The sequence below is a fragment of the Myotis nattereri genome (genome assembly GCF_964212035.1).
Source record: "Myotis nattereri genome assembly, chromosome: 4".
Classification (NCBI taxonomy): Eukaryota; Metazoa; Chordata; class Mammalia; order Chiroptera; family Vespertilionidae; genus Myotis; species Myotis nattereri.
The window spans coordinates 7,088,834-7,106,406 of record NC_138079.1 but is presented as its reverse complement, the minus strand read 5'-3'; the positions used below and the strand labels follow the sequence as shown (position 1 = coordinate 7,106,406).

The window sequence follows — 17,573 nt, the reverse complement described above, 5'->3', positions numbered from 1 at the left end:
GCCCGCGTGGCCCTCGCCGCCAGGCCCGGTGTGCAAAGCGCCTTCACGCCTTTTGGGGAGCCCCTCTCCTGCCCGCAGGGCCTCCGCGCGCCCGGCCGGCCTGGCGTGAGGCTCGGCACCCGCTCGGCCGCTCCGATCTCCGGGCCCTCCCAGGACCTTCCGAGCCCGGCCTGGGGACCGAGATCGGCCTCGCGACCGAGGGCCGGACTCTCCGCGCGGCCGCCACCGCCGGCGCTGGGGTCCCGCCGGCCGCTCTCCGCCGAGTCCCCGGGGCGGCCTAGCGGGCGAGCCCGGAGCGCGCGGCCGCCGGGAGTGGGGGGGGGCGTCCGGCGGGGGCGCGCGGGCAGCTTCCGGCGGGGGCGCGGGGCGGGGCGGGCCGGGGGCGGGGCCGGGCAGCAGCGCCCCCAGCCGAGCGGCGTGCAGGCACCGCCCCCGCGCGCCGCAATCCCGGCCGGACCCTCTCCGTCGTGGCCGTGGCCGTGCCGGTGGCTCTGGCGGCGGCGGCGGCTCCGGGCGCGCAGAGGGCAGCGGGCGCCCCTCGCCCGTGGCCGTGTCCAGCAGCCCGCGCTGGGACCCGGAGGCCAGGCGGCGGCTGGCAGTGCCCGGCCCTCCTCCTCCTCCTCCTCCTCCTCCTCGTCGCCAGCCCCGGGCGACTGCGGACTCCGGGCAGCCGAGCGGACGGCGGGCGATGGCGAGATAGCGGCGCGGGAGCGGCCGGTGGGTGCCGGGGCGGGTGGGCGCGGCGCGGGCAGGGGGAGCCCGGGCCCCGGAGCCAGTCCCGTGGGCGCATCGCCGGGTCACCCCCGCGGCCCGGGCAGGGTGGTAGGGTGGCGGGCAGCGCCGGGTCGGCCCCGGTCTCGGGGTCTGGGGAGCATCGGAGCTGAGTGGCCGGGTGGGGGAGGGGGAGCGCTCCGAGCCCGCCGCTGTCCGCGCGCCCTTGGCCACTCTCGGTCTCGGAGGGCGCAGACTCCGCGGCTGCGAACTTCTGCCCCACGAAGGGCAGTAAGTTCTGAGACCAGAGGCACCTTGGGGGATGGGAAGGAGGTTGAAATTTCCTTGGATTTGCCTGTATCTTCATATGCTTATATCCCAAGGCGCTCTACTGATGAAATCCAAAGTAAAAGTGTTGGCGATGACAGTTAGGCTGCGTGACAAATGCCGCTCCTGCTGTGTTGTCTCACGGGGCAGAGCCGGCACCATGAGTTCTGCCCCACAGCAGTGCGGGGAAGGTGCTCTGGGCTTGAATAATGTAACTCTTTCTGGTCCTCGCACCTTCTGCTACCGTAACTGCATGAGCTCTTCTGTTTGCAGTCGGGTAGCCTTGTGTTCCTTCTTGTACGGGTGTGTTTAATACAGTCAAATATTGATCTGCTGTGTTACTGTTATGAGTGGTGTTTGTGGGACAGGTGATTTTTTTTTTTTTGCATTTCTTTTTATGTGTTCTTTTAAAAGGGTTACATTGAACAGGAGAGTTTGTTAAAGTTTGCCTTCCTCTTTGTTCGTTTTCAGTTCCAGGTATTTATCTTTAAACAGTCGCTTGAAGTAAAATCAGTGCGACATCATAGTACCAACCAGGGCTATCAAAATGATTTCCAACCTAAATGTAAAGCGAACTCCCCTCCCCCACAAAGGGCAGCTGTTAAAAGCCTCATTTTCTGCAAATGATGCTGCCCCCCCCCCCCCTTCCATGACTGTTTTGCCACAGATCTGAAGTCCTACTTCACGAATGTCAGAGGAGTCCTTGTCTGCGCCTGGCAGACCTCGCTGCAGTGTGTTTCCCAAACAGGAGCCTGTCCCTGCGCTTGGTTCCCGCCTGGGCTTTCTGTTGTATGGCCAGGTGGACACGGTGCTGTTTTGGAGGCTTATTCGAGGGGTAGTTACATGCCCACTTTAAATATGAGGCGTGTATTTTAGGTGAACCCGGCAGCCCTTTCTCTTCCAAGAATTGGACGGAGGCGTGTTTGCTTTGTAACAGGTGAGACCAGGAGCGTGCGCCTCTCTAATCAGTGGGGACCTGGGCTCTCTTCTGGGCATGAGGATCGGTGGCTTTGCGGGGGAGGAGCGCAAACTTCGGTGACGTGGACTGCCTTTGCTTTTTGATGGGCATCCTGCATACGAAGCTGGCAATCATGTAAATGATCCTAATGTTTAAAATTACCCCATGAATCTGTGGGACAGGCAAGCTGTGTGCACACTGTGGGAGATCCAGCCGGTACAGGCAGGTATAGAATGAAAAGTAGGTACCCCTCTCCCCCGTGCCCCACTGCCCCCAGTTCTCCCCGTGTCGCAGGGTCACCAGCTCCCGCCGTACCTCTTTCCAGATGGAGCCTATGCTAGTCTGAACAGTTGGTATGTGTCCTTTTTATTTGTCTTTCTGCTCTGCACCAGCTCCCTGCCTTCCCCGCGGAGTACTAAATCTTGGCCGACTCGCTGTCAGTACCTAAGAGAGCTGTCTCATTGCCTAACAGCTGCTGAGTACTCCATTAAGGAGAAACCATAATTGATTTAACCTCTTCTTTATTGAGATATGTGTAGGTTGCTTCTGATATTTTGCTGTGAAATGGTAAAACATGAGTTCTTGAGGTTTTTAAGTGGATTTCAATGATTTCCAAAGGCCCAAAGAAGTAATTTACTTCTTTGCAGTACATTCCGGGAAATAAATGCCCCTTTACTCCGATGCGCACCTTTTGATTTTATATCATTTCCAAGCGGTCCATAAGGACCTTTGGTGTCTTTGTGGCGAAATGATAATGGTCAGTAACTAAAGTTGTATTCCTTGATTAATGCCTGAGCTCTTCAACACCGGGAGTAAAAGGACAGATAGACAGTTTTAAGACTAATCTGGAAGAAAACGTCTTCAGGGTTTAAATATTTTTTATTATGTCGAGCACGAGGATAGTTTGTGTTTTCGAAAACTTGTTTGCCGCTGGGCACTAAAATCCCTCCCATCTGTAGACTAGCACCTATATCTCTTATTGGAGTGTTGCTACAATCGTGTCACAGATTGTACAATTTGGGAGGAGGTTATTAATAAGCCTTAAAGGAGAGGATGCTTTTAGAAAATATTTGGCTCTTTTAAATAAAAAATTAAGGTCTCAGAGTGCTTTCAGAACAGAATCAATTGTGGGAGCAGTGCTAATGCTAGAAATTGAGCCTGATCCACGATAAAATTTGAATATTAGCCAATGGTGAGCTTTATATTTCCATTATGTTCATTTTTGAGAATGTTTTGAAGACCAGCGCAAGCGATAATGATCTTTCTTTGTTTTAACTGATCAAACAAACCTTTTAGCGTCTAAGGTGTAGTCTTTCCCCTTTATTATTTAGTACCTGTCATGGTGGTACAACCCTGCTAATATTGTTTATATTAGCTCTTCTAAATACGTAGAAGGATTCCATTTGTTTTCCTGTTTCAGGCAATTTTTTAGGGATTAAGAACAAAGCAATGCACAGGACCGATAGGCCCCACTGTGAGTTCATACCTTAGGCGGGGGCGAGGGGGGAGACAGATAAAAGGCAGAGAGACAATAAAGGAGATACCATCAAATAGTGATAAATACTGGAAAAGTAATAAAATAGGGTTGCTGTGGTAGAGGGGGTGGTGGTGGTGGTGGTGGTGGTGCGCTGCTGGTTTAGATTGAATGCCTCCACAAGCCTCTCTGAGATGGAGAGATTTGAGCCAAGAGTTGAAGGACAGGAAGAGACCTGTGTTTTGTGGGAGATCTGGAGGGAGAGCAGCTCAGGCAGAGGGAACAGCAAGTGCAAGGGCCCTGGGGCCCTGGAGTGGGGCTGAGGCTCAGATGCCAGAGGACCCGAGGCAGCCCGTGTGGCTGGAGGTTATGGTGAAGGGGGAGAGTGGCAGGCAGGCGAGAGCAGGTGCTGGGAACGGTGCCCTGTGTGTTTGCATATGTCAAGGAATGCTCCTAGGACTGGAAGAGAGACCTTGGATAGTGGGGTTTCTCCACCTGCTGGAAGCTGCAGGCCGGTAGGCACACATCTGCTGGCTCCTGGTTGCTTCCCACGTGCTGCGAGCAGCTTCGGTCACAATGGGCTGTGGATATTTGTTGAAATAATGAGTAATCAGAGAGTTGAAAAAGTAATCTTGCCCCTTTGGTCAGAATGTTAGGTTTGGAAGTCTTTTCTCCTGCGCGCTTCACCTTGGCTCTGGCCCTTGACGTTACCAAGCCTGTTACGCTGTTAATACAGCCTCTCAAATGACCACTCTAAGTCCCTTGCCTTTGATTGCTAGTCTCTGAAATTAAAGTATGAAGCCTTAAAAGCATATCTAATTTCCTAGGACATTCTAGTGGTTTCTAAGCCGTTTGGTCAGAAGTTTCACCTTGATGTCCATGGATTGGCCGTTTGCTTCAGTGTAGAAGTTTCAAAGAGGCCCTTTTTTGAACCGCATGTTTTAGTCCTTGGGGGCTGATGACAGACCGATGAGCACATCTGTGTACTTTCTGCAGGTACTTTTTTCCTCACAGAGAGAATGTGTGCACAGTCTATTTCAGGGAATATCAGGAACTGTGGCATTTCCGCTTCCCACTCCTAACCTGTTTGTCATTCTAAATATATGTCCCTTTATGTTAATTGAAAGCTTGGGAAGTGAATGTTGTGCCAAGCAATTGTCATAGACATCTCATAAGAACCTGTCATCTGTCCCTGGGCTGGGACTTTGGGTTCCAGTTCAACATCAGGACCTTCGTGATCTGGCAGCATGAGGGTTGCTAATTTTTTAATTTCCTATTCTACTTGGTTGATCCCAGAACCCCATGAATTGTTTCCATGTAAGATCATATTATCTCCCAAGCCTCTCGCGTCAGCTCTGTGCAAACACTATGTCAGGGGTGGATTCTGTGACTCCCAAATCTTAAGTGAGTCGTCTTTGTCGCTGCCGTCGAAGTGAAGGCCCTTCTGGCCAATAGCAGAAGCCCTAGCATCTGCTGTATATTTAACTGGTTGTGACAAATTTAGAGACTTCAATATTTGAGTTTAACGTACATTTACGACTTCCTTTGCATTTCCTTCATGAACTGTAGAGATGCAGGAATTGCATACGCCTCCTCACCAGTCATGGTCATTGCTGCCGCTGCCGCTCACGTGAGCAGAGGCTGTGTTTTATGTTGCCAGTTGAGGAAAAGCTGGTGGTGGGTAAATTTTTCATGTCCCTTTGCACAGAGGGAAGAAACTCTTTGGCTCTTACCCATTCGTCTGGTTTGTAGGGCAGGTATAGAGTAAGCCTTGGAATCCTTCTTTGTGCCTATGGTTGAGAATACCTATCTACATTATTAAGTGGCAGTACCCTAAAAGACCACAAGGAGGCGATATTTCTTCCTGAAAGTCTTTGTGTGGCTCTTCCCTAGAGGGGTCACTGGATCCTGAGCCCCCCCAACTGTACCTTCCTCTGACTCAGTGGTTCTCAACCTTCCTAATGCCGTGACCCTTTGATACACTTCCTCATGTTGTGGTGACCCCCAACCATAAAATTATTTTCGTGGCCACTTCATAACTGTAATTTTGCTACTGTTATGAATCGTCATGTAAATATCTGATATGCAGGATGTATTTTCATTGTTACAAATTGAACATAATTAAAGCATAGTGATGAATCACAAAAACACTATGTAATTATATATGTGTTTTCTGATGGTCTTAGGCGACCCCTGTGAAAGGGTCGTTCGACCCCCAAAGGGGTCATGACCCACAGGTTGAGAACCGCTGCTCTAACGGATGGAAGAAGCAGACTTCTCCCAGGAGACCCTGGACCAAGCACAGTTGAAGTGGAGGTGGCAGGAGCATCTGGTGGAAAACAACAAGTGGTGGCAGAAGTGGTGCTCCCAGTTCTAATATTAGAAATGCCAGCGGAGCAGTGAGCTGCAGACGTTCTGTAGACAGAATTGTGTGTGTGTTGAGTTCGGGGTAGGAGTAAGCTGCAGAGCAATAGGACTTCACGCCAGGACTTCAGTGCGGCAGCCCCTGAGGGTGGGTGGGTGCCAGCGTGCCACCGAAAAGCTGGGTGCCCGCCATTCCTGTCCACAGGCTTGGGGACCCACTGCCATGCCAGTGAGGTCCTGTTTCACGTGTCATGCCTCCGTATTTATAGTGCAGTAGGAAAGGGAAGGAGGCAAGAGCATTCTGGAAATCTTTCCTAGGAAACAGTTAAAGTCTTCATCTACCTGGAACCTTATCCTGTGTTTATTCCTTGAAGATACCTGCATCATCAAAGCTGTACTGCAGATGTAAAATTGTTTATTTTGGGAAGCCTAGTTCTGATTTCATGGGAGAACAATATAGAGCTTAACATGCAAAGTTCTTATGAGTAATAGGAACTTAAACCAAAGGATGTGTGGAATTGGAGAGCCAGGAGAGGCCTAAGGCCATCTGGTCAACCTCTTAAGTTTACTGATAAAAAAAAAAACACAACACAAGACCTGGAGGAGTAGGCATTTGATATTTGTTGAACAAATGATTATCTAAAAGGATTTGAAGAACTTCAGATTGCACCTTAGCTATAAAGCAGTATTTATAAAGTTTGAAGGGATATACAATTTCATGAGTTTCTTGTTAAAAAATAGAGGACGTTGCTATTAAAGCCCAAACTATGAAGCCTAACATGAGCCAGAAGGGCAAGTGAAGATGCTGCGCCTCACTCCCTAGCGTGGGGTCTTTCTGAGCCTGGTGTCTCTGGGTCTCCTAAGAGCCATTCCTTTGAGGTCAGTCTGCTGGGACCTGATGCCATTGAAGTTTTATGTTTTGTATTTGAAAACACACGTACTTTAAAGTCTAGCATTTTGTTGTCAGATTGTTTGCTGTTTTTCCAGAAATGCTTTATGAATAGCTTCAGTGTTTTTAAAACTTAGGGCCATATAGGGATTTGATTGTTTAAATACAAAGCTAGCCAACCGGAGAGTTTTGGAAATTGTCACTTCCAAATGCTGCCGGTGGGTGTTTTAATTGTGACAACTTTCCAGGAGGGCAATTTTGTGTTACTCATCGAAAGCCTCAAAAATGTGCCATGTCCCCTTAGCCAGGCATTTCCACCACTAGGAATTCAAGGAAAAACAAAATAAAGCATGTGTGCAGAGCCCCGTCTATAGCACTGGTCCTCGCCTACGCAGTGTGTGGGGACACAGATTCCTGTCAGTAGCTTTCTCCCCCCACAGTGAGTCTTCACTTGGTGGGAAGTCTGCTAAGGGGTGTGTGTCTTCACATCGGAAGAGGTGTGTTCTCTGAAAGTTTGGGGGGAACTCCTGTCCAGAATCGGGTGACCTCCACAAAAAGTACGCGCCAAAAAACCACCTCTAATTTGCAAAAATGACTTTCATAGCTTTGTCTGTGATAGTATGGTAATTATAAACTAGAAACAATGGAAGTGCCCAATGATAGGGAGATTGATTGCACAAATGATGGTATAGCCATATAATGGAGAAGCCTTCCTGGGGAGATTGATTGCACAAGTGATGGTATATCCATATAATGGAGAAGCCTTCCTGCATTAACCTGAGGGAGGGCAGTGCTGATGGATGTGGAAAGGTACTCAGAATTTGTAAACCCAAAAGCAGATTGCAAAACAGTATGTGTAGGTCAATCTAAGCCTAAGTTTTTTGTTTTTGGAGGGTGAATGTGAGAGAGAGCAAGCCGCTGTGTGTGTGTGTGGGGGGGGGGGGGGGGGGCGGGGGTGGGGAATGTGCCAGAAAGAGTATATACCAAATGTTAGATGAGATTACCTTTGTGTGTTGAAATTACATATGACGGTTATTCTTTTTATTTTCCTGATTTTCAGCATGTAAAGCATGTTATATTCTAAAGGAAATGAGTTCAGATCCCATTCCCACCCACTGGTTGTGTGAACTTGGGCAAGTTCTCTGTCCGTCTCCTTCTCTGTAAAATGTGAATAACATCCAGCTCATGGTGCCTGCAGGTGCCGGAGGGTAAATGTTACGTTAACCTCACCAGCCTGATCTGATGATTGAGGCCAAAGCTATATATTCCTGTTCATACAGGATTTCTAAGCAGAATAAGTTTTGTGGGGTTTTTTGTGTTGTGTTTTTTTTTTTTTTTTAATAGCTTACATCAAACTGTTGTGAAAAGCATTTCAGGACATTCTGACAAAATATTCCATTGCTTCTGGTCACTGGGAAATATTTTGTTGACTTTTTTATTTACTTTAAAAGTGAAATGCTTTCCGTTGCCAAGAAATTTTATGTTGAATGGAAGGCAATGTTTTCTTGTACTGTTTTCTTCAATAATCCCATACGATCAGTTCCCGAAGGTCAGGGTCCGCTCTTTTATAGCGTCGTTGGAACGCAGGGATGCATTCGCTCAATCGCTAGCAGGGGCCTCGCTGTGCCAGGCAGTGGGTACGCTTCCGCCCCACCGCAGTGCCCAGGACAGACGCGCCCCGGGATGGGCATGACACGGGAAGTGACCGGCACAGTTCAGGGCCGGGAGGCCCACGCAGTCAACCTGTTACCACAGTGGACCGCCGGGTCGCCTCCTTTCGTCTCCTGCAGTTTTAAAAGAGACCTTGTTGCCCTGTTACTTTCCAGTGAACACAAACATTCCTCCCGCTTATTCCACAAATTACGCGAGGAGCAGGCGAGGTGATTTCTCCTCGACACTCGCCGATGATTTAGTGACGGCTTACGTTCTACACGCGTGAGGATCTCCTAGGCTAATAGTCTTACAATTGCTACTATATATCTTCCGTGAGGGCCTTGCCTTTTTGAGATCGCCTTTTATAAAATTACTGAGATGGGTCCCTACTAATAAATTCAAGGGGGATGGAATTCATGGGTATTCTGTTTGGGAAATTCCAGCACATAATCTTACTTCGGATGACAGCAGTAAAGCTTTCAGCTTAAAATAGTGTTCCTAGCTGACATTAATTTCATAATCTGTTCTCTTTATGCAGGGACAGTTGTGTGTGTGTGTTTTTCTTCGTTGGCAGCCGTTGTAAATAGTTTAGTATAAAGTGAGCCCTCGGTGGCCACGAAAGATGTCTTGGAACTTTCCTGACAAGCGCTGACCGTGGGCTTTATCTCCCCAGCACAGCCCAATAAGAGAAGCCGGTTCCACAGGCCGTGTCTGTCTTGTTCCTGTGTAGACAGCACGGTGGGACAGGTCACGTCACCGGCCGGCGCCACCAGCAGCGTCAGCATTTTATTCTTTATCGATGCCCCGTTTTTTTCTGGCCCCACCATTGCTTTCCAAGGCCCACGCTACTCCCCCGTCCCCATTGGAACCAGCAGTTAGCTTTCTGCCTTTTTGACTGGGGGGGGGGGGGGGGCGGCGGCGGGGGAGGGGACACTTTTCATGAAGGAACACCCGATGCCTCTTTGTGAGATGCCCCGAGTGCGTAATGGCAGAGAGCAGCCGGCCGTGTTGACATGCAGACTTCAGACTGTTGGCCGCACGGAGCGCCGGCAGCTCGCCCTTCCTCAGATGCCGGCTCCAGCGGTGACAGGGGACTCTGTTCTGGAACTTGGCAGCTCCCGGACCCAGACTCAGAGCTGTGATGGCGCTGCTCACGCATCCCCGGGGGCCGTGCCCCTGGGATCGCAGGCTCAGGGTCTTGGAGGGGCCGCCGGGGTCTCGTACGTAGGTTGCTGAGCGCGTCTCCTCTGCCTGTGTCCTTCGGCTTCTGGTAGAGACAATAAGGATGATTTCACTTTCTCCCCAGTTCCACTACTAGACAGACAGCAGGGACACGCTAGATGGGAATGGCAGCGGGAATTTGTCTGTTGTGGGGACCCGTAAGGAAAGACAGTGGGAAGGAGAGATGCCAGCCGGGTTTTGAAGGCCGAGGCGGTGTTTGCTACATGGACAGGGAAGAGGAGAGCGAGGAGGGCATCTGGGCAGAGGGTACAGCGTGTGCAGTGACGCGGAGGACGGAGCCTGGCGGGGCTGGCGGGACCGAGCACAGGGCAGTGGGCAGGGTGGGACTGGGAAGTTAGGAGACACCAAACAGCAGGGAGCCTGGTCCATGCGAAGTTGGCACCCTTTCTGGCAGGCCCGGCACAGCCATGGAAAATTTCAGAAAGGTGACTTGAGGTTGTGCCGGGAGGACTGGGGCGTCCAGAGGCAGCGAGACGCGCTGGTGCGGCCGGGAAGGGGCAGCCACCGCAGCCAGGCTGCCTGGAAGCCTGTCCTTCCCACGTGGAGGGAGCGGCGCTCGCGTGGTGATGACTGCCCGCCCCTCTCCTGCTTGGGGCGCCTGCCTTTTCCTAAAGCTTCTGACGAAACTTCTGAAGAAGCCTCCCTGTGTTTAAAGCTCTCACACACAGATCTGCAGCTGCCCTGCCCTTCAGACCAGTGGTTCTCAACCTTCCTCATGCCGCGACCCTTTAATACAGTTCCTCATGTTGTGGTGACCCCCAACCATAAAATTATTTTCGTTGCTACTTCATAACTGTAATGTTGCTACTGTTATGAATCGTCATGTAAATATCTGATAGGCAGGATGTATTTTCATTGTTACAAATTGAACATAATTAAAGCATAGTGATTAATCACAAAAGCAATATGTAATTATATATTCAGTATGTGTTTTCCGATGGTCTTAGGCGACCCCTGTGAAAGGGTCGTTCGACCCCCAAAGGGGTCGCGACCCACAGGTTGAGAACCGCTGCTTCAGACGCACACACATCAACATGTTTGCTGTGTGTGCCTCCTGGCTGAGTGATCAGGGAGCCCCCCCTGTGGGCGGCCTGGGAATCGGGGAGCAGGTGAAGCCAGAAGACACAGTGCTGCCCGAGCAGAAGCTGCTGGTCGGAGGGCAGGAGCCTGCAGTTGTGAGATGAGTAATTTCCAGGAGCTAATGGACAGCCGAGTGACGGGTTCTCCGACTGCTGTGGCTACTTGACGTTTGCTGGGAGAGTAGACCCCACACAGAAAGGAAGGTGTAACTGGGAGGTGGCCGATGTGTTAATGAACTTGACTGCGGTCATCACTTCACAGTGTATATAGCAAGTCATCACGCTGTACGCTTTAAGCACATAAACCTTTTTGTCAGTTCCACCCCAGTAAGGCTGGGGGAAAGTAGGGAGTTGGCTGCACCGATGGGGGGAGGGGATAAGAACACTTAGAGTAAGACCTGTATTGGGGCGGGAACTTGTAATAATTTGGGCAGTAACAAAGGCAATAATAATAGCTTCTGTTACAAAATAACACTGCCTTCATGTTGTGTTATCAACCTGGGAATTCTTCAGGCTAAAAATGCCTCCCCCAATTTTAACATCACCGGAGGGCAGGGTTTTCGACACGCTTTGTGATGGAGCGAGGCGACAAGACACGCCCCTCTCTTTCTTACTTTGGCAGTGACTTTGCCTTACGGGTCCATTTCGCTGACCAGCCTTTTACGTTTTTTCTACGTGTTGCTGCTAAATCAGGTCTGCTCCAGCCTGTGAGTGTTTGGTTTCCGCCTGTTACTGTTGCCATCATCATCGTCTGAAATTGCCTGTGCTAAATTAACCCTACTGGACTAGCCGTCGTTTGTTGGATAAATTCATCGGAATCCTCCTTATTTCATCCAATATGCTTGCTATTTTGCCCATGTTTTAACCTGTAGATTTGATTAATATGATCCCTGTATCTCCATCCAGTTCATTAGTCACAGTGTCAGGAACTCTGTCACATCTGCCTGCAGCCTTGTCCATGTGGACGGCATCCGTTAATCAGCACCGTTGGTCACGTAGTGAAAGGACACCCCCCCTGCCCCCTCCCCTCCCCGTACTCTTTTTTTACAATCCTGTATTTCTTCATCTTGCACATAAATATTTTTCAGTAAGATCTTGTTCAAACCAAGACACCTCCTGTGTGTTTCTGACCCCTGCTTTCCCAGTGCAGCAGCCTCATCAGATAAGGGGGTGCGGTGGGGCTGGGCACCCCGCCCCAGGGCCCCTCTCACGTGCGTCTGTCATTGAATCCAGGATCCACATCTGGCTCCCATGTCACTGGCCTGTGGAATCTGCTTTCTTGAGAGTGTCTCTTTGCTAAGTTAGTTTTGCCCAATGCCAGTTACTTCAGGATCTGTTGTGTTTTTCATTCTGCCTTCCACCCTTATGTAGAAGACTCAAGAAAACGTAAGTTTCAGGTTTTTTGGTGTGTTTTTCTTTTTGAGAGAGAAGCATTTGTATTCTAAAATGATGCTTAGGATTTCGAGATTTGGGATTCAACAGTACCATAGAGCAGTGGTTCTCAACCTTCTGGCCCTTTAAATGCAGTTCCTCATGTTGTGACCCAACCATAACATTATTTTCGTTGCTACTTCATAACTGTAATGTTGCTACTGTTATGAGTCATCATGGAAATATCTGATATGCAGGATGGTCTTAGGCGACCCCCGTGAAAGGGTCGTTCAACCGCCAAAGGGGTCGCGACCCACAGGTTGAGAACTGCTGCCATAGAGAAAGAGAAAGACTATTCGAGTTCTTTTGGGGAGAAGAGCCTTCAGATTCAGACCCCAAAGAGTGTTAAGGAAGCATTCAGGCACATTTATGTCGAAAACCTGTGCGCCGACATGAACGTCTTCAAACAGTTTATATCTTCAGGTTATTTCAGCAGCAAGACCAGAAGTTTTTAACGCCAATACATTTTGAAACAGGTTGTTAACTGGCGCCCTAAGAACTGTGTTTGGCCTGCGCATGTGTTTTGTTTGGCCCGTGCAAGGTTTTTGAAAAAAATTGGAATTAGTTGCCAGCATTTACAAATAAGGAGATCTCACATTAAGAAACAACAACAAACCTGCATTTCTGGCCCCCTTGGAAAGCCCTGAAGGTGCTGACTACCCCGGGCTCGGGCTCCCACAGGAGGCGCCCAGCAGCGAGCAGCTCACTGCCCCCACTCCCCTCCTCCTGGCATTTCCTCTGACCACCTTCCTCGGCCGATGGGCCGGCCCTCCAGTAAGTGTGAGCTTGCACCTGCTGCCATAAGAGCTAAGCAATTAAAAGCACAATTAGAGTTGGAAGGAGAGCGGTAAGGTGGTGGCTGCCGGTTTTCTTTGTTCCCTGAGCTGCCAGACTTTTGTCATGATGTGACAAATGGAGGTGCTTGGTAAAGCAGGTAGTCTCTCCCCCAAGAGCAGCATTAAGCTGAGGGTGCGGGGGTGATCGGCATGCCTGATCGCATTCTCCATCTTCTCATTCGCAGAGGAGACAAGCCAGGTGTGACATCTAAGAATAATGCAGCTATAAATTCTTTATGACATTTAATGTAGGGAAAGCAGGCCCTGGGTCATAGCTGTGTAATGTCAGAGCTGTTAGGGGATTTGTCTCAGGTCACATACCTGCCACTTTGTCACTGACGGACTAGGGACTGGAGCCCAGCACTCCCACTCCGGTTCAGTGAGTTTTGCTCCACATTTTCCAGTGTAGTGTCATGGTCTAGGGGTGAGATTTATAGTTCAGACCTGGATTGAAATCCAAGCTCTGCCCCTGACTCGCTGAGTGCTTGCAAGCAAGAGTCAAAACCTGTCGGTGTGCTCCATTTCCCTTGTTATAAAAAGGGGAGAATAAACTGACCTCGTAAGGTTGTTATAGGATTAAACTTAATATTGCACGTAAAGAGCATAAAACCGTGCCTGCTCGTAATAAACATAAACAATGCATGATATCTGAGAAACAGTACCTAGGAACTTCGTGGCAAACCAGTGCATTCAAAAACATACCATTCAGCTTTCTCCCTGGAATATAAAGCAACCACTGGGTGTCATCAAAGTATTTGAAGTCCTTGCCAAAGACTCCATTGGGATGGATCTGTTCAAGCCACTAAGACTTAGTAAATGAATATGTAGCACATGTAAAGCCCCCTTAGATGCAAGTGTGATCTCCCTGCCCGTAGGGAGGTCATAGCTGATGGGGGAAGGGGCCGGGGGAAGGGAAAGAAGAATCTCTGGCATACCTGGTGGCATCTGACAAAGGCCCACGTGGAAGTTAGACGAAGTGCAGTGGGGGCATTAAGAGAGCTTGTGGCCACGGTCTGCCCGGGAGTGGTAAGAGGAGAGCAGACTGTGGAGTCCAGGTTTGAGTTTGTCCTGCTCCCAGTCAGGCGCAGCCTTCTGGCGTTTAGCCTGGAGTTTGAACCAATGAAGACCCTTCCTCTCTGTAAAAAATCAATAAAATATATTTTTTTAAAAAACACTTGTAAAAAAAAAAAGAGGGTTAAAAATAAAGGTGAGATTTAAAGCCGGAACAGTCATTGTGGAAGATGGATTGTCCAGGCCCTTGCTGGAGGCCATGGGATGAGTAAGTAGTGATTTGGATGCCCTGAGCCAGAGCCCTGGGAGTGGAGTTTGAGGTAGAGGGGAGGGGAAAGAATCCAGGCCTGTGTTGGGGGTAAATCTGGTGAGTCGGTGGAAGGGCTGAGGAAGGAGGAGGAATCAAGAGTGACTCTTGCTTGGTGCCATGAAGGGACTGGGGCGCACGAGAGCCACTTTGGAAGGGAAAATGAGATTCATTTTGTGCATGTGGGGTTTTTGAGTAATCTCTGAAATATCCAAGTGATATGTAGTATCAAAGTGTTGTCATTCCCGAAGGACCCCATCTGAGTGGATTGGTGTGGATAGGCAAGAAATTGCCCTCTAGACGATCCATCCGTAACTGGAAGGAGGCCAGTGCAGGGCACATAGATTTGGAGGTCATTAGCCAGGAGTGGTGCTTACAGCCCCGAGGACAGATGATGCTGTGCAGGGAGGGACGGTGGGGTGGAGGGGCAGTGGGCCAGGGGCCCACCAAGGGCTTGGCAATGAGAGGCACCCTGAGGACCTCTCGGGTCAGTGCGGGGAGGGGTGGGTTGTTTAATGAAAAATGTTGGGATAAGCACTAACCATTTGGTGGGAATGAGTCCTAGACTCATACTGTTCACCCAAATTAATTTCATGTGGATTACAGCTTAAGGCTTAACATAGCAAAAGCCATAGTGCATTTGAAGACAGTATAGGTGACAATTTATATAATCTTGGCATGAGAGGGAAGTTTTGTTCAGAACCCATAAAGGACAAAATTGAGAAATCTGACTTAATGAAAGTCAAACAGAAACCTCATTGGAAAGTGGGAAAGCAAACTGGGCACTAGATTTACAGCGTGTATAACAGTTAATGTGCATCTTGGGATATTTCTTACCAAGCAGTGAGGAGGAGATTAATACCTAATGAGGGAAAAAACAGGCAAAAGATAGAATAAGCAGTTTATAACTAAAACTTTACAAATTACCAGTAACCATCTGAAAAGGGCATTTTGACCACACAATCCAGGAAATGCATTTATAGCCAAACAGTTGGAAAAGATTAACATTTAAGACAAAAGATATTCCTGCCCAGCCTGTGTAGCTCAGTGGGTGAGCGTCCACCCAGGAACCAGGAGGTCATGGTTCTATTCCTGGTCAGGGCACCTGTCCAGGTTGCAGGCTGGAGCCACCGTAGGGGGTGTGCAGGAGGCAGCCAATCGATGATGTTCCTCTCTCATCATAGATGTTGCTATCTTTCTATTCCTTCCTCTCTCTCTAAAAATCAATAAAAACATTTTTAAAAAAAGATATTCCTTGGTCTCGGTGAGATTGTGAGGAAGCAGGTACTGGGGGACAGAGCGCCCCTGAATCTCTCTGAAGGTCAGCTTTGGCCATGCTTTCTGCATTTTAAAGATCTTGTGGATGTTTTTGAACAAGAAGGAGTGTTCTTTAGGTTGTTCCTTTACTGCAGTGGTTCTCAACCTTCTGGCCCTTTTAATACAGTTCCTCATGTTGTGATCCAACCATAACATTATTTTCGTTGCTACTTCATAACTGTCATGTTGCTACTGTTATGAATCATAATGTAAATATCTGAAATGCAGGATATCTTAGGCAACCCCTATGAAAGGGTCGTTCGACCGCCAAAGGGGTCACGACCCACAGGTTGAGAACCGCTGCTTTACTGTAATAATAGAGCATTTCATCATTGTGATAGAGGGACAAACAAGTTCATTTGTGTGCTGGGCATTTACTAACCTTTATGGAAGGCTGCGCCTGCCGGTCACTTTCTCCAGTTGATAGAGCTTCCGGTGGCCCCTGAGGGTGGGGAGGATGGAGTGTGGGGGACATCCCCAGGGGAGTTCCTTAGATGCCCTGGTTTGAGGGGGAGCCCCAAGACCAGCGGCAGTGTGGAGCGTTGGGGGAGCTGCAGTTGGCCCTCTGTGGTGTGGAGCGAGGGGGGTGGTGGTCACAGGAAGGGCCCTGTCTGCAGGCGGAGCAGGAGCTGAGGTGTGGAGAGTGGGGGCCTGGGATGCGCCCACAGTGATGCGCTCCTGTGTTTTGATGTGTGAGGCTGATCATGAGCAGGCTCTCGATGGACAGGGAAGTCCTCCCTGGGGTGAAGACGGCCAAACTGGTGTAAGGACCCTGAGAATCACAAGTCTGGACGGCAGGGTAAAAAGTTCCCAGGAAACGCAGGAAACTGTAAAAACGACAGGAGCTTTCTATCTGAATTGCAGACCCAGAAGTAACTGCGGTGCTTTCGGCAGAGTCCACTAAGATGTATTCTTCTCACAGAGCAGGAAGGAGTTCAGGTTCAGTTACCCGCCTGCACGCAGCGCACACGGACGCAGACCATGGGAACCGTGAGCCGCTGAGCTGTCCGGCTGGGTTCTCAGGCCCTTAGCGTTGCAGTGACGTTTTCATGGTGCCCCCAGGTCAAAAGCAATACCTAACGCAGTGGTTCTCAACCTTCCTAATGCCGCGACCCTTTACTTATTTATTTATTTATTTAAAATATATTTTATTGATTTTTTACAGAGAGGAAGGAAGAGGGATAGAGAGTTAGAAACATCGATGAGAGAGAAACATCGATCAGCTGCCTCCTGCATACCCCCTACTGGGGATGTGCCCGCAACCAAGGTACATGCCCTTGACTGGAATCGAACCTGGGACCCTTGAGTCCGCAGACCTGCGCTGTATCCACTGAGCCAAACCAGTCAGGGCATGCCGCGACCCTTTAATACAGTTCCTCATGTGTGGTGACCCCCAGTTTCATTGTTACAAATTGAACATAATTAAAGCATAGTGATTCATCACAAAAACAATTATGTAATTATATATGTGTTTTCCGATGGTCTTAGGCAACCCCTGTGAAAGGGTCGTTCGACCCCCAAAAGGGTCGCGACCCACAGGTTGAGAACTGTTGATACAGGTCCTTTTATGAAGTAGTTAGGGCCACACAGCTTACTAAGTATGTATAACCTGACACAGTAATAGCAGTTTAAAAAAACAATGCATATCAATTTAAGGGGGGAATATTTTTCTTTCACTCGTAAACAGCCACACATATGAACCTGTTAGGGACTGCATAGCTTCCCAGACTTTGGCACCAGACTGGACACCTTCACCCTCATTTTCATTTCTCTTTTTTTAAATTTTTTATGTATTGATTTTAGAGAGAGAGGGTTGTGAGAGAGAGAGATTTGTCGTTCCACTTTTTTATGCATTCATTGGTTGATTCTTAGAAGTGCCCTGACCAGCCCACAACCTTGGTGTGTTGGGATGACCCTCAAACCATCTGAGCTCCCTGGCCAGGGCTCATGTCCATTCCTGCATTGAGTTCTGGA

General features: G+C 49.3%; 1 protein-coding gene across 1 annotated transcript in view; it reads left to right on the top strand.

The window, feature by feature from the left end:
- Nucleotides 1–475: 475 nt before the first annotated feature.
- The window catches only part of LIFR (LIF receptor subunit alpha), a 67,172-nt gene continuing 50,074 nt past the window's right edge, over nucleotides 476–17,573 (top strand). The window contains exon 1 of the mRNA XM_081089000.1: nucleotides 476–717. The gene's annotated coding sequence lies outside the window, so the exon portion shown is untranslated. The remainder of the gene's footprint in view (nucleotides 718–17,573) is intronic.